A 24,774-nucleotide genomic window follows, 5' to 3' on the forward strand; every position below is an offset into this window, starting at 1 on the left:
CTGTGTGGACTTTGGTCCCTTTAGTTGCGACTTTAAAAGTACCAAGGAAACAGAGAGGAGTCCACATTCCAGGCTGGCGCAGAAACCCGACCTGAACTGGGCCTTAACACCTAAATATAGAGCTATTGTCTTTCCTCATCTAGTGGTTACCAAACCGACTTCCGCATAGGTGTGCGCCACACACTGCCTCTATCTGCTCTGGAGTGGGCCGGAGATTGTCTCTAGGAGAATCCCTAGACTGTTGACTCCCCTGGCAGGAGGATCCCCCAGGGCCCCCTGGTCTCCAACTGCCCCCTCTAGACAGAACTAAGTCCCAGCTGCAAAGATCTTTCTCTCTGGTTCCACCCCAGTCTCTACATACCCTAGAGTTTAAAATGACTTAGATAAGTGGAGAGAAGGGGAATATTTTCCTTTGACTCCTGGAGAGCTGTCTCGTCTCAGGCCCTTTGGGCAATGGCATTGGCAGCTGATGAGACAGTGTGGGGTTGTCGTGTTGTGACATTTATGGTATTTATTCTACAGAACTGATGGGTGCCAGTAGGTACTCTGGACTAAAAATAGCCTCTTCTTCTTAATAAGAAATAATCAAAGAAACCAGAGCTGTGGACTAGGAGCAGACCAAAGGGCCAGCTAAGGGAACTGGGCGCATCCTGAGGTAGATGACCACATGGACATTGTGGGTCTCAGATGCTCTTTTTGGGGTTGGTGACTCATCTGTGATGTGCAGGGAAAGGCACCACCCCTGCGGCCATGGAAGGTTTCTACAGGCGCCGTCATCACAGGGTCTGAATATAGGAGGAGGTCCCGGAAAGGCTCAGTGGGAAGAGATGAGGGGAGAGAGGCTTGGATTCAAAATCTGAGTTTACCTTGTCCTGATTCTGTTCCCAATGTCCTCTCTCCATGTCCACCTCCCTGATTCTCAACCCTGGCTTTATTCAAATCACCTCAGCATTTTAAACACAATATTGACGTCCAAGCCTCACCCCAGAGCAAATAGATCAGGATCACTCGGCTGTTTAAAATGTCACTCTGTGTGATTCTAATGTGTAGTTGGGGTTGGGAACCACTGCTGCCCTTCACTATCATCATGATGCTAAAGATGCTACTGGAAAGAAATAAGGAAGGCTACCAGCCACCCCTCAATCCCTTCACCTAAGAACCTCCTCATAAAGCTATGTCTGAAACCAGACTATGAAATAATTTATAAATTATTCCATTCATATATTTTTTAAAAAGATGAAAGGTGTCTACAGCTGGAAAACAAACAGGACTTGGGTCTGACGGACGTGTGCGTTTTTGGCCATTTCAGCCTTCTTTGTGGTGTGACCCATTCACCCCGAGATGACGCACACGGGCTGTGATTCATGGGTGACTGTAGAATGCAGGATTCAGCATGTGGACTTTGAAGCGAGACCAAGATTTGAACCTCTGTGCCTCAAATCACTGGCTGTTGACCTTTGCAAGTGACTTAATCTATACTTGGTTTTGTCACCTATAAAGTGAGAAGAATATTCCCTTTCTTACAGGACACTGATTCGCTAATATGATAGTAAATGTACTATTAGAATAAATAATGTAATAATTAATAATAGTTAAAAGAGGTAGCGGACATAAAACACCTAATCAAGTTCTTGACCCACAGTGAGACTTCAACAAATGGCAGTTGTTATTATTAGGACTAAAATGAACTGTGCATCTGGGCCAGAGTCGTGATTCCTCGTTGGATGGGATAATGACTCAAGAATAAGAATTGAGCCCGCTAATAAGCTCTTGATTTTTCTTGAAGCAATGAGCTCACTAGAGTTTTCTTGTGTTGCCAAGTTCAATCAGATCCAAGAGTGTTGCTTACTCTCGGCATTCAGTGAAGACAAACTTCTGGAGGAATCTTTCTGCAGAATGCAGGCCAAAGAAATAAACATTCCAGGGCTGCCTTTGATTTCCTTTGGATCCACAGCAGCTCATGTGAGGGGTGAGGATATTTCCGTATTCCCGACTGTCTGCCGGGAGTCAAGAGATGCGTTACGGTCACCTGGAGGGAGTGTTTTTAAATTCTGCATCAAAATCAGCATTAAAGATTTAGGCGAAGTATGAATCTCTCCAATGCTTGATTTCAATAAAAAATAAAGAGGAAATATATTAGAAAGCAAGCAGAATTCTAACAGACTTCCTCCAATTTAGGAGATAAATTATGTTTCATGCTGCCCCGTGTTATGGTCACAATACTTGCTCTCCAGCCGGGCTCGTCCCGTGTGTGTGTCGGAGGGGCATGTGTTTGCCTACTTATGTATCAGACTGGTAGTAGCCAGTCCTATTCCACGAGTTTAACATCTGGGATTTGCTCTTCACAAATAGCAAGTTTGGGAGCCAAACTTGAACTTGACTCTTCTGACAGGAAATTTTTGAAGTTGGAAGTTATTCTGAGCTTCAGTTTCAAGAAAAAGGCAAAGTTACATAATAAAATCAGAAAATAAAGATGGTTGGATGGATGGATAAATGGATGCACTGATGAATAGGTAGCTAGATAGGTAGATGGGTGACAGATAGGTAGATTTAAGAGAACACTGGAAGTAAAAGAAATCTTTGTTGCTCCATATACCCATATATTCTTCATGGCCACTTGTACAATTAGCCTTCTGGTGGAAGGCTGGTGTCACTGTTGTCATTTTTGTTTCATCTTGCACCTAGGGTCTACGTTTTCCCATGTTCCTCATAAACATCCACATGATTTAGCAAGTACAGCTGTGGAAAGAAGCTTTCCATTGCATGGCACCCCCCTCACTGCAATCTGAGGAAGAAATCCAACACCTAACAAACACTAGAAGGAACCTTCCTGACCTAAGCTTCCTTCTTAACTAAAATCACATCTCTAGGACTCAGTGAACTGACAAGCATCATTCCTTCCAAATTTGGCCCATCTTGACCTTGCCCAAGTGATTTCTACAATTCAGCTGGATGCTTTCACTGTATACTTATTGCTAGTAAGAGCACGTTACATCACAAGGAACAGCAATCACCATACAAACACCCCTCACCCCCTTATATTTTCCTCTCCACACCTGCACACATCAGCAAACTAATTATATCTGTACTTAGTTCAGTGTTGGGCCATGTGAGGGCTTCCAGTAAACCAGGAACAGAAGGGTGTGTGAGCACCATCAACTATTACTGTAGGTTCTCTAACCAAGATAGGAGGTAGATGCTCACGCGCGATTGCTGGGAATGCTAACATCCTGTAAAAGTCAAGAAATAATGCTTAACTAATGGCATAAACCTTACAGCTTATCACAGCCATGCAAGGCACTTCAGGAACATTGGCACCATAAAACTCAGTTTCCCAGGAGCAAGCTAATTAAATTCTATTTATTCTAGTCATCTAAACTATTTGACTACTCAAGTGGTTTGCAATAAATGAGATAGAGTAAAACTCAGAAAACCCTCGTACCTACACTGCTCTCCTTGGAAGGAACAGCAGGACTTCCAGGAAATGCAAATCATTTAAGGTGTTTTAAGCCAGCTCAGGGTCTTTGCATAAGGACTGGTGAAAACACAGCAGATCTTGAAGGAACGAGAGTACCCAGCTTATCTGTCCACAGTTCAAACACAGAAAAAAAGAGAATGACCATTCCTGAATGTGAGTTCAGGCAAAACAAGGGAGGGTCCTGTCCCAGTGGCCGAGCACAATGGTCAAGAAGAGTGAGTCTAACCGCCTTTGCAATGGACCTCTGCTCCCTAATGTCCTCTGGTAGTACCCTGGTGGGGCAGGACACTCCCCACACTCTCCCTCATCTGAACCGCGTAAGGACCCTGCGAGGTAAATTTGTTTCTCCCATTCACTAGTGCAAAAACCAGCTCACAGGAATCAGTTGACTTATTCCAGGTCATGCAGTTAGTATACACCCATTCCAGAGTCGAATCCAGACCTATCTGAGACCAAACAGACACTTTTCCCCCATTTACCGTTCTCCTTACCAGAAAGAAATAGTAGAATGATTCAGAGTTTTGAAGCCAGGATTACATTTTAGGTTTCATTTTTCTGTTGTTCTCCACACTGTAAAGCAAGAGTTGACTAGTAAGATAAGGTATACCATTAAGCACTTTGAAAAACAAAGCATAACGATTTGCCCAAGAGATCGCCATGAGTCTAAGCTGATAATCTGAACACACTTGTGGGTGTGCATCCTTCACTAGGTGATAAGTATTTACTGACTGATAAACCAGAACTCTGTGCCTTGGGAATCACTGCTGCCTATTAAGTGAACACAGATTTCAGGAGGGAAGTGAGCTGTGACAAGTTTTTAGTGAGCAGTAAAGGTCCCCAGTGAAAGTAGTTTGAAGAAGAGCAAGTCGTAAGTCCACAGTCACTCTGCATTGGAGTGACCAAGGTGGCAAACCAAAGCAGGTGGGACAGCACAAATGACAGAGACAGAAAATATTCCCAAGCATGTGATCAAGAATAAACACCTGAAGGTGAAATAACCCCAGGAATATTTCTTAATGAGGGTGTAAAGGAAATCCTGTGGCTCCATTTCTAGTCTGTAGAGGTGTTATCCAACAGCAAAGAAGTTGAAGGCTGTTTCAGGAATTATGACTTGCCTCATAATTACCCGGCTTCTCTTCGTTAGGTTGGACAATCAGAGAGGAGAACAATAAGAAAAAAATATCCATTTACTGGCATTCTTTATCATCTCTTTGTTCTGCCAGTGACTCAGCCGTCTCTACACGTGTACTTGATAAGGTGACGGGAGATGCTAGAACAAGAATGACCAAGGGCAACTTTCCCTTTGAGTTCATTTTCTGGTTAATAAATTTGTGGAGCTTTGGGTGATGCTGCAAATTCTCCAGGTGGTGTTCGCTTAACTAGCACCTACAATTTGCTAAGTTAGCTAGGACTAGAAGGGGTTTATAGCTGAGATTTCGAGTGCCTGCACCCTCCTTCTCTTCTGACACTCCATCGCCAGTGTGAAGTCCTTTAAAGTTTATGACAGCTCAGCTGGGATCTTTCACTTCACATAATTTGGCCAATTTGCATTGCTCAGTTTTTCCACAGTAACTAGAATATTTGGCAAAAAGGTACAATTTTGCAATGGGAAAGATCCCAAAGTAGAAAAGCTAGTTGTTTATCCAGTTCTACTAATAATAAATATCTAAGATGAGCCCTGAGAATTCTCCTAGGCTCTCTTGCATTTACGCTATGTAGGAATAGGGGTACTGACACAGAATCAGGGTTTTAATGACATTCTTTTATGTGGTTATCAGAGATAGAAACTATATAGACTCATAGGGAAGTGATTCAGGACATAACAAATGAGGGAGTTACAGCATAATAACACCACTAAATGCTAAACCAAATAAAGGAACAGAAAACATACTATGTGCACCCAGTGGGCTGTGCCAGAGGCCAGGGACCGAACTTGGGAAAAATGGGAAAGAAGCCTTATCTGTGCTCAGGAATTGAAAGTTCATGGCAAGAAATGTCAGGACCAGTGAGGCCTGTAGAGAAGGACAGTTTGGTGGAACTTGGTGATGAAGGATATTGTCTGCATCCAGCAAATAAATCAGACACGTTGCCTGCCCATTGATACTGCCAACCCGAGAGGAAAGATACCCCATCCCAAGAAGAAAGATACCCCCATCGATTTAGTGATCTTTTAAACCTAAAATATGTGGTTTATCCCTAACCAAAGACCAGTCACTAAAATATGAAAACAAGGGATAACCTAGAATGATTCACTACTTTTGATCATGAAAATTATTCAGGGTGATAATTGAGTTTTCTGTATTACTCTATTTTAAATATTCTGAAGGTGGCTCTTGGAGTTTTGGCCTCAAACTCAATTTACTGTGTGCAAAATAGTGTGTTTGGCCATCTGCCGGAGACAGGGTCCGTGGCCACAGGTATCTCACAGTCTGGCCTAAGAGATTACCTGTATAGTTGATTCCAAATTAAACAATAAGACAACAGTAGAAGAGGCGAGTTGATATAAGCCAGCAGGTAACACATTGTCAAATGAATGACACAGTTTAGCTTTGAAAGGAAGGTGGGATCACTCTGAGTGCAGTGGCCTGGAGATGGAAATTCTACCCTGTAGATGTTGTTTTTGTATTTACCAGCCTATGTCATCAACGGTGAAAAACCGTCATTACCATGCACCTTTCGTTGATGAAAATTGCTACAGAACAGTTCACTTAGGAAAAGTGGGTCTGAAGTGAACCAGGAAGAAATGGTGTGTATTTAACTTGCGGTGTAAAATTGCACCAACAACAGCTAAAGCAACAAAGTCCAGTTTGAATAAGGCGAGAGGAAACCAGATCACTGTTGGGTTAATGTCAGTGGTGCTTTGCAAGCCATACTGTCGGTAGGGATCAAGAATCATCAACTAACTCCAGTGGAGGTTTAAAGCAAGGGGGCCGGCCTCTATGTGGAGTGTCGGGCATTTCCTGCATCTAACTTTTTAAGCGTACTTTTTTCCATTTGACAAAATTAGGTTGTACATATGCCCTAGCGAATGTCCAGTTGGTGCTAACCCATTAGGATATCATGCCTGTACTAACACTTTAAACATTTTTTAAAGTGTTAAAATTTGACAGCTGACTACAAAAGAACTGAGGACACACAGAGAAGCAGGGTGACCAACCATGGTGTTTTGTCTGGGACCGAGAGATGTCCCAGGACATGAGACATTCAGTGCTGAAACTGTGACAGTCATGGGAAAACCAGGATGGTTGTCCCCCAACACGGGGAATAACTTGGAGGTAACATTTCTATTAAGCAACTTCTGCATTTTGGGGTCATTTTTATACCAGCCCATTAAAGAAGAATGTGAGCAAGCCTTGAAACAGCCTCAATGTTTTCCTGAGGAGGAATTCCTTTTGTTGGGAATGATGGTGGAAAGATGAAAAGTCTCCAGTGGGAGACTGCTCTCACTCCCATGGGCTTCTTCCCTGAGAACCCCAAGGGACACGAGGAGACCAGTAATTGGAGATCTGCTAGAAGAGTTCACAGGCGGATGATCTGTTACTGGGGGGCGAGAGAGGTGGGTGTTTGTCCAGTGGGACCTGGTTTAAAAACCAGTAGATGAAAACAAGTTCAAGACCATATGAACTTGTAAGGAATTCAGCAAGAGCCATTTACCTTTTCTTTGCAAGAGGTCTTCCCTCAGCCAAACAGAAGTAACAGGCCTTGTCACAAGGTCTAAGAAACTCAAAAGCCATCTCAGTTACAAAGCCAGGCATTCTCTTTGGTTCACAGGAGGATGTTTACTTGGCCTCATTTATTCAGTGCTAGCCCTTATGACCTCAGTAGTGGGCTTCTTAAACTCCTTTCAGAATTTTTTTTTGTTGTTGATCATTTCAAAATCTCTCAGGTCTTTCACAGAACACAAAACAGCCATATTCCTCGCCCCAAATAATGTCCTAAAACTTGGCATGTGGTCATGATTCTGTATTCAACAGAAGGGGGCCACACACTTAATTATTTGCTTCCCTATCTGTCTGAACTTCCCATTAGGAAAAACAAATTAAGTAGCTTATGAGTTCTGGGTTGAGGCAAACGGAGAGCAGGAAGAAGTTAATGTGGCAAGGATCTTGATTTGGCCATATGGATGCTATAGGAAGGAGCAAGAAAGAAGGAGAAAATGCTAGAACTGGTCAGCATCCTCACAAGGCAAATGAAACTCTTCTGGGAGTGAGCTCTTCTATTCTTCAGAGATGTTCCAAGTGTCTTCAATGATAAGCCACTGAGGCACCAAAAGCAAAGGACAAGCTCTGGGGACAGGGGCTGGCACTTCTTCCATGGTGAGTGAAGTCCCTGGGGACACGGTTCTGTTTCTAGCCTAATCTGGTGCGGTATCCACTAGGAGGGTTCTCATGCCTGAGTCTTTGGAGTAATTATTCTTATTGTTACACTAAAACTCCATTGGCTTGAGTCTCCAAGGCCATCAGACAAGTCTGGGGGAGACAGCGTGTCAGGCAACTGGTTGTCCCATCCTGACAGCCCCAGATTGGAACCCACAGCTCTTTTTACACTAATACAAACTTTACATAGGTTTCTGCCACTTGAGTAACCTATATGGGTACAAACATGTATAAATGTAGGGACTACTATAGCACAGCACAGTGTATGAGAACCTTCAATGAGGGATTGATATAGGTTCTGGGTTCCTGGCTCTGGGGACACCGTGAAAGTCACTCTCTGGTCCTCAGTGTCCTAACTAGAAACAGTACGAAACTGGACAGGATGACCTCTAGGTTCCTTCAAGTTCTCACTAAGTCTCTGTGATTCTTCTCCTTGCTTCCCTTCTGGACCACACCTACTAGTCAAAGATTCCCTTTCCTTCAGAGCCAAGCCACGAAGAGGAGATGTAGAATGGGACACAGCTTTAGGGTGGAGCGCGAGATGACGAAGCAGGGAGAAGAGCTATTTGAACGTATGGAGAGCTGGTGAGCTGCCTTGATAAAATGGATTTGCAGGGTTAGTTCTGGGCAAGCTCATTTCTGCTTGGTGACTTAAAAGTCTGAATGGAAGGTAGGAATGGTAGAGAACAAATTTGAGCTCTGATTTCTTAGTTTAAAAAGTTAATAATATTAACAAAATTTTAATGTTAATAAATAAAATATGACCTTTATTCTACAGACGTTATTAAAAGAAGGGTCACTTTCTGTCCCATGAGGTCATACTAAGGCAAATTGGACAAACATTCTTTCATATTTAATGAAACATGCTTAATGATTCTATAAACGCATCCAGTTTTTCTCGTGATTTTTGCCCTCTAAACTCTGTGAGGCTGAGGTTAGAGCTACAGTGTTAGGCTGCCCCAGGAGTCAGATTACTTGGCCTTTCAATCTTCATCATTATTTGCTCTCTTCCTTTTCTTTCTTTGTCCCCACCCATGAAAATCCTGTCAGTTGAACTCAGTTGTTCCCTCCTCTGGAAGCTCACCTTCAAACTCCCAGGCGGAGTTTATTGCCCTTCCTGTGGGCTTCTAGAATACTGTGATCATATAGCACCTATCATACTGAAATATGGTCAGCTATTAACTCGTCTTTCTGCTGAACTGGAATTTACTCCATCCGGTACAGGGACTGTGCAGTCTTTGTAATCCAGTAGAGAGCAGGCACCCAATTTAGTTACTAATCAAATTACACTGACACAATACTGATAACAAAGGGTTCTATTAGTGCTAGAAGGCTTCGCTGGGATCCTCCCTGGCATGTTGAGGAATTGATGTGTGTGTGCAACAAGACCTTGTGCATCTTAAATCAAATTCCAAATTTTAGTACTGAGATTCCCAATTTTATTTTGATTGGGAACCTGATATAGTGGAGGAGGAGGGTGGGGGATGCTGGCAGAGTGAGGGGGCACAATCAGGGGAGAGTACCTGCGTCAGTGGAAGGGAATCATTCCAGCATTCACAGAATTAGCGATTGTAGCAGATGCTGTTGTCGTCTGCCTGGATCCCCTTGGATCCCCTTCACCGCTTTTGGGTGCCCATTCCTATGCTTCTGTGTTTCACTTCTGATGGCCTGCAGCCCCTCTACCATCTCCGTGAGACTGTCCTTGGGTCTCGGGCCATGGGAACCACTTCTTTGCAGATGCAAAAAGCTGGAACTCTTGGGAGATTGCATCCCCATCACCCCTTCTAGTCTTAGCAAAGGGGGACTGAGGTGGAGCATGAAGGCCCAGCTCCCTTAGCTAAGATGCTATTCTGACTCCAGAGCTCCCTCCACAATCAGGCAGAGAACTGGCCTTGGCCTGAAATCACACTCTTACTTGACTTTCTCCCTCTCCTGACTTGTTTCCCCCTCTCTGCTTCGGATTCCCCCCCCAGGAGCGCTTCTTGAATAAATTGCACATGCATCCTTGTCTCAGCATCTGCTTGTAGAGAGCCTGCTCCAAGACAAGTTTTCACCTTTATGGCTTGGCTTCTCGTTGGAAAGGCCAAAGGCAAGCAGATGCCTGCTTCTGGGTTTCAGTCTTGAGAGGATTAAAATGGGCATCCTCCATTCTCCATGGCTCACCCCCATTCCAAGGGGACATTTTACATGCTTCCGGGACAGGACTGTGGGAACAAACTGGAGAGCACTGACCGAGTCCTGCCTAGCCTGTGGAGGATGCTTTTAGCTGGTGGGGCCATAGGAGGCTTTGATGAAGTTTTAAAAACTGACTTAACCGTCCATAAATGGTCCCATATCTGACTCAAATACATCTATTCAAAGGTAAAAATCTATTTTTTCCCTCTCATCACACTTCAAAGTCTTTTACATCTCAATTCAAGCCAAGATGAGAATTGGAAGCACTGCATTACTTTTTTTTTTACTTTTTTGGAAATTATTCTTGAAAAAGTTGGTTCTTGTGATCTTTTCTGCCCAGTTTTCAGACATCTTTTTAGAACTTTGGATAAGAATCCAGACTTATGTATATTCTACTGACACATGTAAGAGTCTTGCTTTCAATTAATTGGGCAAAGAAAGATGATTTGCTGAATACTCATTCAGGTTTGGTTTTTATTTTAAGCTAAAAGATCAATAAGATTGACCATCTTCAATTACAAAATGATTAACTGTGTTATTGGAAGTAATCTTGTGTGGTAGATTCCAGACTTTACTCTTTAGAAACATATTCTGAAGCAAATTTTCTCACTGGGTGAGAGGGAGATTGAGTGACACAAGATATTTTTTGTCAAGATTAGTAGCTTGTCCTCTTTCCCTCACTTAGCCTCAAAAAATTCCAGAAATACTTAGATCACTCAATTATTAAAACGTGAAGGGTAAAGTCTGTTCCCTGTGACAGAAATCTCATAGATGCTTATTCTAGAATGTCCCCCCCAAACACTTTTATTTATAATGCCTCACCTCCTTTCGTGAATTCTGTCAGATCTGCAACCTCAAGATCTAATTGTTGAAATAGCCCCAAAAGAAAAAGAATAAAAACAAACATTACCGAAGTGAAGAATATTGTCTTAACATTTAAATTATTTCACATATTCATATTCCTTTGGACTCATTTTCTTCTTTCATCATTTTTTTAAAAGATTTTATTATTTCTTTTTCTCCCCAAAGCCCCCCAGTACATAGTTGTGCATTTTTAGTTGTGCATCCTTCCAGTTGTGGCATATGGGATGCCGCCTCAGCGTGGCCCGATGAGCGGTGCCATGTCCACGCCCAGGATTTGAACCGGCGAAACCCTGGGCCACCGAAGTGGAGCACGCGAACTCAACCACTCGGCAACAGGCCGGCCCCTTTCATCATTTTGAAGTCTGTGTTATGAATGAATATGAGCTCTTCCATGTCCGCTCCTGCAAAAACTAAAGCTTGCCAGAGTATTAGACTATGGTTATAATTCATGTAGAGTATTACTTGATACTCAAAAGAATCTACACATGCATATGTATGCCCACAATAGACTAATTTGAGAAAAATGCAGTCTAATGAAAAATGCATGGACTGGGAGTGACAAGGGCTGTTTCGAACCTCAACTCACCTCTTTCTATTCTGTGATTTTGAGCAAATCACTGACCCTCTCTTGCCCCATTTCCTCACTCTTAAAATGCGACTAATCATACCTTTTTGGTGTGAGCATCAAATTGATAACATTTCTGAATGAGCTTTATAAATTGAGAAAGAGTATTCAAATATTAGTTTACTAATTAAAGCCGAGACTGGAAATACTCGTTAAAGATAAGAAGTAAGTTCGATCATTACAAATCATGACCTCCATTTATAATCTTGTATTAATCAACTGACCAAGTATTTTTGTGAGGGACCGTGACGTGCCAGCTGTCCCTCGAGGGGCACGCATGAACACAGCAGTGCCGTCAATCTCTGAAATGGAACACAGACAGTAAACGGTGAAGAGTTAGGACCATTTAGACAACGCAAAGTGGCTTTCCAAGTAAAAGGGAATATTGATGTGCAGAGTTGGATCGGGACCTTACGAAATGAAGACCTTAAAAATGATGTCCCTGAGGAGGTACCACTTGGGGTAAGACCTGAATGGTGATAATCGGTTGGTGGATGAATAAAAATGTGAGGGAGAATTTTCCGGGCTGAGGGAACAGCCTGTGAACATCACCTGAGGTAGGATCTGGTCTGATCCAGAATGCTGGGTCTCCCCTTTTTTGTTTTTCTACACCTCTGTGTTCACCTGTTCTATGTGGGACTTTTGTCATATCCTCCTAGGAGATCGGCTGATTTTACAGTTCTGGAGGAAGACCATCAGCTTTAAGAAGTCTGAACCTTGTGTGGCTTCTTCATTCTCTCAAGCCCTAAGCCCCTGGGAGCCCAGCATCTTCTCTCAGGGACCACGCTGCTCTCCCAGACTGAAGATGAAACCCTTGCTTCAAGGGAAAGAGGAGGACAACAGGGACGGATTCCCTGTGTCCCCAGTGGGAAACTGGGAAAGGAAATGATTTATGCCCTGGCTTTGAGTCAGGGGAGAGGAGAGGAAGAAACGGGAAGGTCTCAGACCTTCCCTCTAAAATGCAGACTGACACGCTACCCCTGCCTGCCCCCACCTAGTTCAAGCCTCCGGAGCAGACGCAGCCGCAGCCGCACCCAGGGTGAAGTAGGGGCTGCACCACAACGTGGAACCCAGAACTCGTTTGCTTCCAACAAATCAAGTCACTCTCTGTTCCCTCCGATTTAAAGCAGCTGCAGTGCCTTGGCTCTGCCAAGGTGCCTGCGCAGGGGACATGTGAGCCTGTCATCATCTCCTTTGTGACAGAGAGCATTGGCTTCCCTTAGCGTTGCCTTTGGACCAGCACGAGGGATTTCATTGGGGAAAGTAACTGTGGGGAAGTCGTCCTCTCTCCTAGGATTTACCAGGGTTCCCGTGCACTCTGGCCACAGGAAGGCTGGTGGCTCTCATAGGCCTTGGACTGGCCTCCCTTGACTGACGGCTGCAAGAAACTGCTTGGCGTAGGAAGGACACACAACTGCATTCCAGAAAGAAGCTCGCTGCCTCCGTTTCCAGAGACTGGAAACTTAGATTTCTGCTTCAAGGATGGCATTCTGATCATTTCTTACAAAGTGCTGGACTCTGTGCAAATGCTGGAAATCAGTTTCAACATGGAACCTTAGTCCCAATTTCCACGATCCAGAAGAACCCCATTTCACCCATAGCTACCCAACTACTTTACGTTTTTGATTAGGCAAAACAGAGGCTATAGGAAAAATCAACATGGCCATACGGAGATTGAGCTAAAAACACAGTCTCCCTCCATGACGTTTTGCTTATGTGTATTTGATATATGTATCGTCTGTATGGGTTCACCCTGGTTTTCTCCAGGGGGCAGGATTTTTGTTAATGTTCATTTGGAGTAGGGAGTGGGAAGAGGAGGCAAGAATGTGGGATAAAGGAGAGCCTGTCAGAAAAGATAATCTAGTTATTTATTTATAGTTTGTTTAGACAAAGGGACCTTGAAACAGGCTTTGATAAGAATCGCCAAAGTTTCTTCAAAGATTAACTGGCATTCTTTAAAAGGGCATTAGTTTTCTTTTGTACAGGTGTTCACAGAGCTCAGGACTGGCTGTTCCATTAGAATCCTTCGCTGGTCTGTAGATTTCCTTAAGACATACTGCTGACATCATGGACTCCTTTCTCAGATTCCTTCTCTCTCTTTCTCTCTCTCTCTTTCTCTGTTTCTCCTTCTCTCTCTCTCTCTCTCACTTTCTCTCCTTCCCTCCCTCTCTGGCCCTCCCTCCCTCTGCCCAATCTCTCCTAATCTCTTTCTTTCTCTCTTTAGTTCCTTCAGGTAAATCCCACTCAGACTTGTACCAACTTGTTTTTGACTGACAGCGAACAGCAAGAAAGTTTGCTTTATTTTGAGAGAACCTAAACATCTCTCTTTCCCAAGGCAACCTGCGGCAAACACTCATTTCTTTGCCTTGTCCTGACTTCACAGTTGTCCAGGAGTCTGCACTCCTCCGTCCTTGCAGGTAAGAGGTACGCGCTATAAAAATATTGGAGCGTGCAGCAGGCTGGGGAGATTTATGAAAAACTCTCCTTCTAAAGGTAATGAAAAAGTTGCGATTCTTTTAAAACTTCTTTAAATCATTCAAGACACCCAAACTTATCTGGGGGAATTTGCAAGTGCTGTTTGCATGTGGAAACGGGTTTTTACTTGATGATGGGGCAAAAAAAAAAAGTGCTTTATTCTTGCCTGTGAAACAATCTCCAGATGTTGTCTTGTTTGCTCTGGGTGTGAGTGATCTAGACCGAGAGAGAAGAATTACTCCGACTTCTCTTTGCAAGTGTTTTTCTCTCATAGTGTCTGTTAGAGTAAGTTTGTTATTGATTTTCTCTGATTATAGATTCTTTGGGTCATTCTCCGGCAGTTATTTTTCTTTGTCGGTGGAGAAATCAGCTTAGGTTGCTGTAAGGCGAAACCTCACGGGAATATTTTAAAATCTGCTACCTAGCCTTATGAGAAAAAAAAAAAGTGACGTAAGTTTCCGTGGTAGGTATAAAAAATGTAAACAATTCTGACTTTGGAAACATTACGAACCTTGTTCATGACCCATGGATAATGCGTTTTATAATCTGTGTGTAATTTCGTGTGAGTTTAGACTATTCTCAGCTAATAAATGTTACGCTGGGTGAAATTTCCACATTGCTTCTGCGAAACTAGCTTTTTATTTCCTCTCTCCACTTCCGCATTTAGTTGCCTGAGGAAATGAGAATTTGTTGTTCAATAGATGTTTCTTCACCTCCCAATTTCTTTAAGTCACAGGTTCAGAAACTTACAACAAATGGAATATTTAACTTGGAAAAATTAGATACCAAATGTGTCTCCATCAATTCGAACATTTGGATTTATTTCCTCTTATCAGGAAAATATCTTAATCTTTTTCTCTTTTACCTAAAGGAAGGATTTTGAAAAAAAATTACTTTAAGTTCTTTTTTGAAACCTCAAAATCACACACACACACACACATCCACACACACACACACAATCAACCGTTACCCCAGATCAGATCCTATCCCTTTTTGTCCTCTCTCGTGAATGTTTAAACAAACATGTAATGATCGACAATAGCCTTGGGTGATAAATTATCTCAACTTAAACTTGTCCTAAAATCAAAAGAAAAGAGTTGAACACAATTATAATGAATTTTTAAATGCCATCATTTTATGAAAACCTAAGGTCAGGAGACTTCCAATTGAACAATTAAACACTTACCTCACACACAGCTCCCCTCAGCACTGGTCTTTCCCTGGGTTTTATTTTTTAGCAAATTTCCTCCTTCTCTAGCTGTAAATATAATAAATAGCCATCCAGGGAGCGACCCAGAGGTCACATGGAAAGTCTTCACACAAGGCTGGAAGGTGCACAATTTAACCAAATCGCCAGTAGTTGTATCTCAGAAACGCTAATCAAATCGCAGACCTGACATTTCTTCCCTGAATTCAATAAATGCATAAGTAGTTTGAGGGTTTTATAGAAATGGACCTAGTTGACTTTTGTGATTCTGGTTGCTTAAGGAAAACACATTTTTAAAAATTGCTCCCGCCCTCTACCACTCCTTCCTCCCGCTAACAGTTGTGGTCATTTCACAGAAAGTGCTATTTCCCCAATTTCCTCTCCTCGCACTTATAACCAGCGCAGACAGCCCATATTGGGGCGGGGGAAAGGGAGAGAGCGAGACCCCAGGCTCCCCACGCCGGCAGCCCTGGAGAGCCAACAAAAGCAGGTCTGTTGGCTCACATGCTCCTGCTCTGCCCCGGCGTGGAGAAAAGCTTGAAAAGGCTGCACTTTCTTGTTTTGGGGGCTGTGTGTGTGTAATTGTATACCTGAATGACAACAACATGCTTGGTACAAGAAAAACCCAATAACATGTGGCTTGAGGCAATGAACAGAGGCAAACTTTTTCTGACTTAATCAGTGGAAGTCGAGTAGTTGAAATATCCCTTCCTGTCGCACCCCCTCGCGTCTGCTGGAGACACAGAGCAGCCCACTGACTTCCTCGCATGCACTGAGTTCAGAGCTCACAGTTGTCTTTGGAGTGTCTTTACCTGGCGCATGCAGCGGACTCCTAGAACCAATGTAACAGTCCAGAGAAGCAGCCATAAGCGTGCTCGGGCTGCAGATGACTAGCCCCTGGGACAATTCTTTAAAGTGTATAAACCTCCCTAATCATTTCCTTCAGTCTTTAATATATAAGTACTTCAGCTGCTGTCTCTTCTCCTGCAACAATTCAAGCCCTTCACACCACGTAAATCAGGTATCTCCAAATGTGTTGTTTTAATTCTTTTTTTAAGTAAAAACAAGTCTACTCCAAAAATAGTCAGGAAGCTACGGCAAGAGTTAATGCTGGATTTTGTGCTCACAAAGACGAGTTTGTTGCTTATTAATGGGTAGACACAAAAGGGATAACAGGCAGAGATTCTCATCCATCCTTCTCTCTCCTGCCCTTCGCCTTCATTTCATACAGCCACCTTGGAAGTGGGGCTTCTGGTTCAGTTGGAGGGTGAGGTGTGGTGGGCTGGGGACTGGGATAGTGGAGGAGCAAAGCAAACTGAGGGTGGCCTTGCTCTGTGCTCCTCAAGGATGCAGAACCCTGGGAGCGGGAAGATCTGACCCAGCTCACCTGGCTCTGTAGCTTCCTGGTGCCAGTTTTACAGACAGGTAAAGGAGCCGTGTGGCCAGAAGTGAGCAGCCCAAAAGTGCCAAACCCTTCCTCCACTCAAGGAACTAAGGGAAATCTGCTCCCTCACCTTTAAAGGGAGAATTGAGGGCACAGCGGGAGACAAAATAACTTATAATCTTTAAAGAAAGATACTGGGAAAGAAGTTTTATTTGCTACGTGTCACTCTGTTGAGATGAAAGAAAAAATGAGCACATAGACATTCCTAATAAAGATGAGGCAGGAAAGTGGAATCAGACTCATGTTGTCCCCTCTGCAACAAGCTCTCTAGGCTGATGCACACAGTGATATGGGCTTCTCCGCTCAGTGAGGTGCAGCTGGAGTCCACAGAGAAATTCTTAACCTATTTCCAGGGCTTTTCAGCCGAAAATGTTCCTGTCCTTTTCATAAAGAAGAGGTCAGAGTTGGTGAGAAGTCTGTGCACTTGCGTTCCCTTCAATGGGCATCGTGCCTTAAGAGATGAAGAGATCAATAACCCATGGTCGTCATAATCCAATTTGACTCTAGACCTTCTCATGTGGCCTAATTCCAGAATACAGTCCATGCTTCTAGACCTGAAGTTCCGTAGCACAAAATTCCAGATATTTTAGTCATGATACGAAGACGAATCAGGGTTGTCTGATCATGCTCACAGCATCAGAAGATACCCAAGAAGGAGGACAAAGCATTGATTTTTGGTACATGTCGTAGGAAGGAACTAAGTAGAAGAGCATGTCTTTGCTACCTTGGCACTGAGGACCCAGAGGAGATGGAAAGAATTAGCAACAGAATAAGCACAGTTTTGTTTTGTTCTTCCCCTGGATCCTGCAGTTCAAATGCAGAGCAATCTAGTTGTGTAGGGATCCACATTACACAAAGCCAGCAGCTCCTTCCACCGAGGCTGGACAGTAGCCATAGGGCTGCATTGGCCACTCATGTCCCCATTCAGGGTTCCAAGTTTAGGGAAATGATGTTCTGAGCCTGGACTTTGTCCCTGGGGTTACAGACCACACCAATCCTCAGAGTCACCGTGGGGTCATCGGACTATGATGGGGGTCGCTCAGGGCAGGAATTCTGCAGTAGGGAATCCATTTCTCAGGGTGTTTTGAGGACCCAGATGGCTGGGTTTGGGTTTCAGTCCACGTCCTGTTTCAGTCAAAGTTGCCCCGGTGTCGGCTGATAACTATGAAAGTCTTGTAGAAAACTAAGAATTTTCTCCAGTGTCAGCATCAGAGGCTGATCAAGATTTTATGGAGCCTGAAGATTACACAATTTGGGGGCCATCCTTGAGGAAAACGAATGCAAAATTATGACTATAAAATTAGGAGCAAAGCTTTGGAGAGGGCTGGTGCAAGTGAGGAGGCCCAAAGCTTGAGTTTCATTAACTCCGTGAGAAATCCACTCTGCCTCCTACATAATAAAGCGCAATACTTGTTTCCTGAAGGAATGCTTGAGTTAATCCATGTAAATTTTAGCTACTGACTGCCCTCTAAGTAACTCTGGAAATGACAAGTGAAAATAGCAAATAATCACACTTACACATACCTAATGATCAGGAATAGATGGAAAATTGATCTGGGTGATATCTAGAACACTTCTCATTTCACTGGCACATTTCCGTGAAATGTAGATCCTTGCCCTATGACTGACCCTGTGGGTCATAACAAGGCAAGATGCTATCACAGCTCTGTTTTTCCCACAGCAGAGTATGTGGGTACTGAAATTAACAGTGTACTTTTCCCATGTGAAAAGCCTCAAGTTAAAACCCGAAGAACGCTATGCTAGATGGGAGCCTAGAACCTAGAATGATATTAAAGGTTTCAAGAATATGCTTCTAAGACTTCAGGGTTTGCCCCGGTGAAATATCTGTGTGTTCAGCAAGGGACTGACTCTCCTTCCCTCGATTTCTATTAATGCTGTTTCCATTTCCGAGAGCAGTTAACAGTGTCATTTCTCGGCATGAATGCTTGCTAAACCCATGCCTACCGGGCACCAGGCCAAATAATTCTCATTCAGTGATGTTTATGTCTTCAAATATTTGCAGATTCATATCTTGCTCCATCGTAGTTCTGTTTGCCAAAGAATGCAAGGTCAGCTGCCCTAATCTGGCTTTCTTACTTCCTGAATTGCCCTTTGGTCTATTCCTACCTTTTAAGAACACATTTGAAAAGTTTATCCTTTGCTTTGAAGGGTCATGAAATTTGGCATCATCTATGCTCTTCCTAACAACCCCATCCCCAAATAACTTCTGGGAGTTAAAGGAAATATATGAGCCCTGGAGCACCTGGCTCCTTTGTCTAGAATTCTCTAAATACTAAGGAATGAGAACCCGCCCTGTTTTCTTCATATTTTCAAAAGGCCATGGAAAGAATTTTTACGTAAACAGATATGTACAGCCATATATATGCAAGTGACAAAGGCAGCGTGGCTGTCTGTTTAGCTGGAACATTAATAACAAAACTGTGTAGGTATACAGAGAAGATTCCAGTGTGAACATCACAGCACAATAGTGCTTTATTTCCAACATCTTGCCTTCTTCAATAAATTTCAAGTCTATAGTTTCTGCCTAAAGTCCATGTTAAAGAGTAAGTGTCCAAAAAAATTCCTCTAAACAGTGTTAAAAGAAAAAGTACAGTCAAGGTGACATGGGGATCTTAACATCCCCTCTTAACAAAGGAGTTGGGTATTATGTCACATGACTTGATTCTTGTCAACTTGAATGCTGTGATAATCTGATCAAGAAACACTCAGTGTTCTAGCTCCTGGCACCACCACGCAGCTGGCCCCTATAGACAGAAGAGGGACTGGCTTCTCCCAGGCGGGCCAAAGCTGCCTTGGGGAGTTAAGGAGAGGTGACGGCTCCTTTCCAGTGCCTTCATCATCCAGTCTCCCAGGAATTGGGGAGGAGACCCCTGAGACGCTGACCCTATACATCCTGTCTCAGGGTCTGGGGCCAGGAAAGATTTCCTTAGCCAGAAAGCAGGAGGGAGCGCCCTGAAACACAGTCATCAAGTTTGACAGTAAAGCGCTCCCCATCCTGGGAGGTTCTGCTGTCAAGCAATGAGACCTGAAGAGGGTTCTGTGTTAACTCTCGCCCTGCAAGAAATAAGAAGGTCTGTACTCCAACAGGCTTGGGAAATCTGTCATAGTCCGTGTTTCATCTTGAAACTTCACAATAATCATTAAGAGATTAAAACTCTGAGAAGTCCTGCAGCAAAAGCATCCTCTATCCCGAGTTGTGCAACCATTTTGGACTACAAAATTGTCTCCCACCTCCTCCTGCCTTCTTAAAACTATTATTTATTCCTTTGACTAATATTTCACGCAACCCCATTGGGAGCACTTTCACAGACTATGATTGGCGTGGGTGGCAAGGCGTGTGGTGCTCCAAGGAAGAACATGTTATGATGTTCATTCTCCATTTGGCTGTGAGTTATACCTTTAGGACCTGAGCCACCCCTGCAGGTGACTGACCAGCCTTTGGGACTACAAAGTGGCCATGGACAGTAGTCCCAAAGAATTTATTTACTTTTCATCTCTTTGTTTCTTTTCTTTTCTTTTTTTGGTGAGGAAGATTGGCCCTGAGCTAACATCTATTGCCAATCTTCCTCTTTTTGCTTGCGGAAGATTGTCCCTGAGCTAATATCTGTGCCAGTCTTCCTCCATTTTATATGTGGGACGCTGCCGCAATATGGCTTGATGAACAGTGTGTAGGCCCATGTCCAGGATCTGAACCCATGAACCCTGGGCCACCGAAGCAGAACACACAAACTTAACCATTATGCCACTGGGCTGGCCCCAGTCTCTTTGTTTCTTTATGTCCATCTTATTCCCTAGAGAATTTAAGTGAATTTAGAAAGACATCCACATACCCTCATACAAACACCATGTGAATTAAAAGTAGATGGAAAAGAAAAACAGGGGTAAGCCTCTAAAAGGTAATTTAATTAAATCATTTACTTATGAGCTTTATCTACAGTCATGTGCTGCATAATGAGGTTTCGGTCAATGATGGACTGCATACATGATGGTGATCCCGTGAGCTTAGCATGATATAGCCCAAGCGTGTACTCAGCTATACCATCTAAGTTTGTGTAAGTACAACCTAAGATGTTCACACAATGACGAAATCACCTAACAGTGCATTTCTCAGAATGTATCCTGGTCATTAAGGGATGCACGACTATGTTTTTAAAAAACAAACTAAATGTGCAGACTCACAGCAAGAGAATCTTGTTTGTGACTTCAGAATTAAATGCAGGTTTTAGATACGCTTCATACTTGAACCCGGGAGTCAATTAGGCACTTGTTGAATCAAGTTTTACATGCACAATATTTTATAACCGTTTGAAAGGAAATGTCCATTCTGCCTGTAGGGATCCTTTTGTTCTTTTCATCACTATGTCTGTAATTTAATTGTCTGTAGGTGAAGTTATAAACTTTCTCCGTTGGTTTCGACTCAGGTCCAGTACCAGCTCCAGGGGACCATCTATGCCCCGCGAAGCCTGGGTTAGGATCCCTCTGCAGATTTCCCTCACCGTCCTGGTCGTAGCTGCTTCATCCCACTTGGCCCTGCTTTACAACGGCCTGTCTACTTGTCTCTCTCCCCTACTGCGTTGCAAGCTCAATGCCAAAGGAGATTTTACCTGATTCTTCCTCTGTGCTCCCAGAGCTTGGCCCAAATCATTTCTTAGGCAATGCTGTTGAATCAACATGCATTGACATGAAGGCACAGTTTTTGCTATAATTACATCTTCAGTTGAACCATGACCTACAACCATCCCATCCTACAAGCACACAATATAGAATATTTTATCTGAAGTGTCTTGAAAATACATGTATCTGAAAACTCCTAACTGGTGCATTTTCTCCTTCAGCAAACATTCCAAAGTGATAGATTGGCTGCTAGAATTGCTTAAGTGGAGTCATTAAGGAAGGAGATGTATTTATATGAGTGAGAAGAAACAGGGCACCAGGTACCTACAATATAGTACTTGTGTAAACCCCAGAGAGGGAAAAATAAGAAACACACAGAGTGTTTTAGAAAGAAGAAAATTGAAATAAAACAGAAAAGTAAATGCAGAGTTGGCAGAGTTTGGCATCGGAGCTTGGACTGAAAGTTTGATCCTGGAGAAGAAAACAAGGGAAAGAAAGGAAAGGAGGAATTTGCTGAAATCCTGGGGTGGAAAAAAATGATTTGATCTATGGTGCAGCCAATCCAGGAGACAAGGGAATTCACATAATTTCAGACTCCCTGCAATGCTGTGTTTAGCTACGGTCTATGTTAGCATACCTTTGGCAATAAGGGCATCTGGCTCTCAATGTGTTTTAAATTTTAAGTTAAGAGAATTTTCTAAGATTTTCCCATTTTAAACATGAAATATTATAGGACTAAAACTTATAAGAGCCCCTTTTCTGTGATTACAATCAATGCTTTTCCTTCCGACTGGGAGCTGTTGATGCCAATAAATGGCATTTCAGAGTCTAAGGCTGCCCAAGTGCATGTATATTTAAACATAAATTTTATAATTACGGATATTAAGTTGTCTAGTCCAATATCCTGGGAATGTTCTCTAAATTATGCTTTTCGTACAGTGCTTTGTTTAGTTTTCAATATCTGAAGAGATGGTCTATGACTTCCCAGCCCTAGAGTTGGTAGAAGTGTATGTTTAATGAGTTTTTAAATCAGCTCCTACCAAGATTTTGGATAGTTAGGCTCCAGCCTGCAGTCATCTTCACCCAGCACACACCTGCTGGCAGCTTGCTCCACGGGAGGTTGGTGGCCGTGCCTCAGAAGATCAGAGTGGAGAAGACTTAGCCCTTGATCTCAAGGAACCTCCAGTGCCCTGCTGGGAGGGCACATAGATGGGAATGGAGGTGGAGAAATAGTGAAAAATACTCAAAGCACAAGAATGGCTGTGATGCCAGACAGAATGTGAGAAGAATTACCTGAGGAGCCCAACAAAGGGTTGGGGATAGTCAAAGAAGGACAGACCAGATCCATTTGGGACAGTTGGGAAAGGCATTGGGCCATTTGAGAGCACCTTGGAGAATGAACAGGACTTCAAGAGTCAGGATGAGGAGGAGAAGCCATCAGAGGTCAAGAGAACAGCAGGCACAAAGGTGCACCAGAGGGAAAATGCAGGGAGGACCTCAATGTGCATAGGGGTTGAGTCTGCTATAAAGAATAAGAGATTGATGATAATAATCATGATGATGCTGATGGTCAACACTGCTGAGTGCTCACTAAAGGCCAGATGGTGCTGGGTGCATCCTAATGTTCACAGCTGCCTATCCAGTAGGCTTTATTATTAGCCTTGTCTTAGAGATGGGGAAAGCAGAGTACAGAGGTTAAGCTACTTGCTCACAGTCACAGGCTCCAGAAGGGGTGAGGAGGGGCTTTGAAGTAAGGTCATTGGCCTCTAGAGCCCATACCCTTATGTGCTGCCGTGAGAGATGAGATTCAAGAGTGGGTCGGTTGGGGAGAATTGTTTGGGTTCAATTTGGTAAGCAATGAGGAGTCACTGAAGGTTTCAGGTTTTTTGGATTCTGAGCTGTGCTTTGGAATATCAGTCTGGCAGTGAAGGCCCCATGACTTGTCAGAAGGGTATTTTGAGAGGCTGGGTAAAAGGAATGAAGCCCTAGAGCTGAGTGTGATGGCAGCAGAAGGGGAGAAGGAGAGACACGGGCAAGATGCACTAAGGTCGAATCTCTGGACTCGAGTTAGATTAGGCAGGAGTGAAGGCATTTAAAGATAGACAGGTAGGAGAACGAGGATGCCATTGTTTGGAACCAAAAATCAGAAGTAACTGGATTTAGGAGAATAATATGAGTTCTGTTTTGGCCAAGTCAGCTCTGAGCCGTTCTCTAGGAGAGGTGTCCCAGGGGATGTTGCAAACAGAGATCGGATCTCAGAGGAGGTGCTGCTGGGGAGCAACAGGTAAAGAAATGGGACTATGGATGGTCAAGAGGGTAAGGTGGAGGAGGCCAAGAGAGAGCATGAAGAGAAACAAAAGACGGTGAGTGCCAGACCAGCAGAAAGAGAACGAATTATCAGAGAAGCAGATAGAGGACCAGAGTCTTCTGACACAGGAACAACTGACAGTAGGAATTTTCTGAAGACGTAGTTAGTGGTACCACCCTTGATCATATATCAGAGAAGAGGAGAAGCATGTTTGGGAGTTGAAGGAAAGAAGCAGAGGAGAGCCTGAAGGTGCCAGAAAGAAAAGATGGTGGAGGAGGTCTCCGTAGCCCCCACCTAACTGACGCTCCAGATAGAAAGTCAGAGGAGATGAGAGATCATAGCATGGCTGGCAAACCAGTGTCCTTGGAGGCTGCGGGATGGCTCCTTGTAAGCCTGTTGGTGGCGAAAATTTCTTTTCCTCTGTTTCCCATTCTAAGTATGGCTAACCCACTCCGTTCCATCCTTAAAGACTATCAGGTTATCCCATAAATTAACATCTATCATGATTTTAAGGTATATGTTTACCGTGGTGGGGTGGTTACATGTGTTCCTGAAGGAAGATTCCAGCAACTTAGGGCCCTTGAAAAGTGGATGGATATCTGGATTGTGCAAGTCCCGTGCTTCCATTTTCCCAGTAGGTCTGAATAAACTACAAGCTCGTTCTTGAACATGTTTCCAATAAAAAGAGAAAGATAATGCAGTGTTCAAATTTGCTAATTACCGCAATGACTCAAAGCTAGGCTTTTCAAGTTTGTTCTTTCATAAGATCGGCGACCTTTTGAACACAAACGTGATTTGACAAAGATAGTCATCATGCTGGAGAGAGACTGAGAAGCGATGCCAGATCCCTCGGAGCCATTAGTCGCTGCCCGCTTTGAACCTACCGTCTAAAGCTCGTTTTGCTGGGATTATTTTCTGGTGTTTCGGTGCTGTATTGCGATTAAGCAAAACTTCAGAAAAAATAAAGTGCTATATGATAGCAGTTTTGAAAAATTGGTGGGTGTGTTAAAAGAAGTGCAGCCTTAATTTTCTTAGCAAAAAGTCAAATGATTAGTAGTTTGGAAACTTCTGGATAGGAGAATATAAATAGCTGATAACAGTTCTTGAAGATTATAGAAAAAAAAAAGATGGGAAAGGAGTAAGACAAAGCCCCTAGCAGGTAATAGGGGAAGCTTGAGAAAGAACCA

General features: G+C 43.4%; 1 protein-coding gene and 1 long non-coding RNA gene across 4 annotated transcripts in view; one reads left to right on the forward strand and one right to left on the reverse strand.

Moving 5' to 3' along the window:
• Nucleotides 1-11,120: 11,120 nt before the first annotated feature.
• LOC124231338 (uncharacterized) lies at nt 11,121-15,490 on the reverse strand. 2 transcript variants are annotated; one of them, XR_006886497.1, is made up of 3 exons: nt 15,180-15,490; nt 11,743-11,820; nt 11,121-11,303 (listed from the first exon to the last, which is right to left on the reverse strand). It is a non-coding gene; the product is annotated as an uncharacterized LOC124231338 (long non-coding RNA). The 2 variants fall into 2 exon arrangements; XR_006886496.1 differs by having other exon boundaries at nt 11,121-11,309.
• Nucleotides 13,509-24,774, forward strand: part of LOC124231337 (ATP-sensitive inward rectifier potassium channel 15) — a 43,336-nt gene continuing 32,070 nt past the window's right edge. Inside the window, exon 1 of one of the 2 annotated variants that reach the window (XM_046648090.1) lies at nt 13,509-13,935. The gene's annotated coding sequence lies outside the window, so the exon portion shown is untranslated. Of the gene's footprint in view, nt 13,936-13,992; nt 14,012-24,774 lie in introns of those variants that run through there. The other variant, XM_046648092.1, reaches the window with a different exon arrangement.

This window comes from Equus quagga, chromosome 21 (assembly GCF_021613505.1).
Source record: "Equus quagga isolate Etosha38 chromosome 21, UCLA_HA_Equagga_1.0, whole genome shotgun sequence".
In the NCBI taxonomy this organism is placed as follows: Eukaryota; Metazoa; Chordata; class Mammalia; order Perissodactyla; family Equidae; genus Equus; species Equus quagga.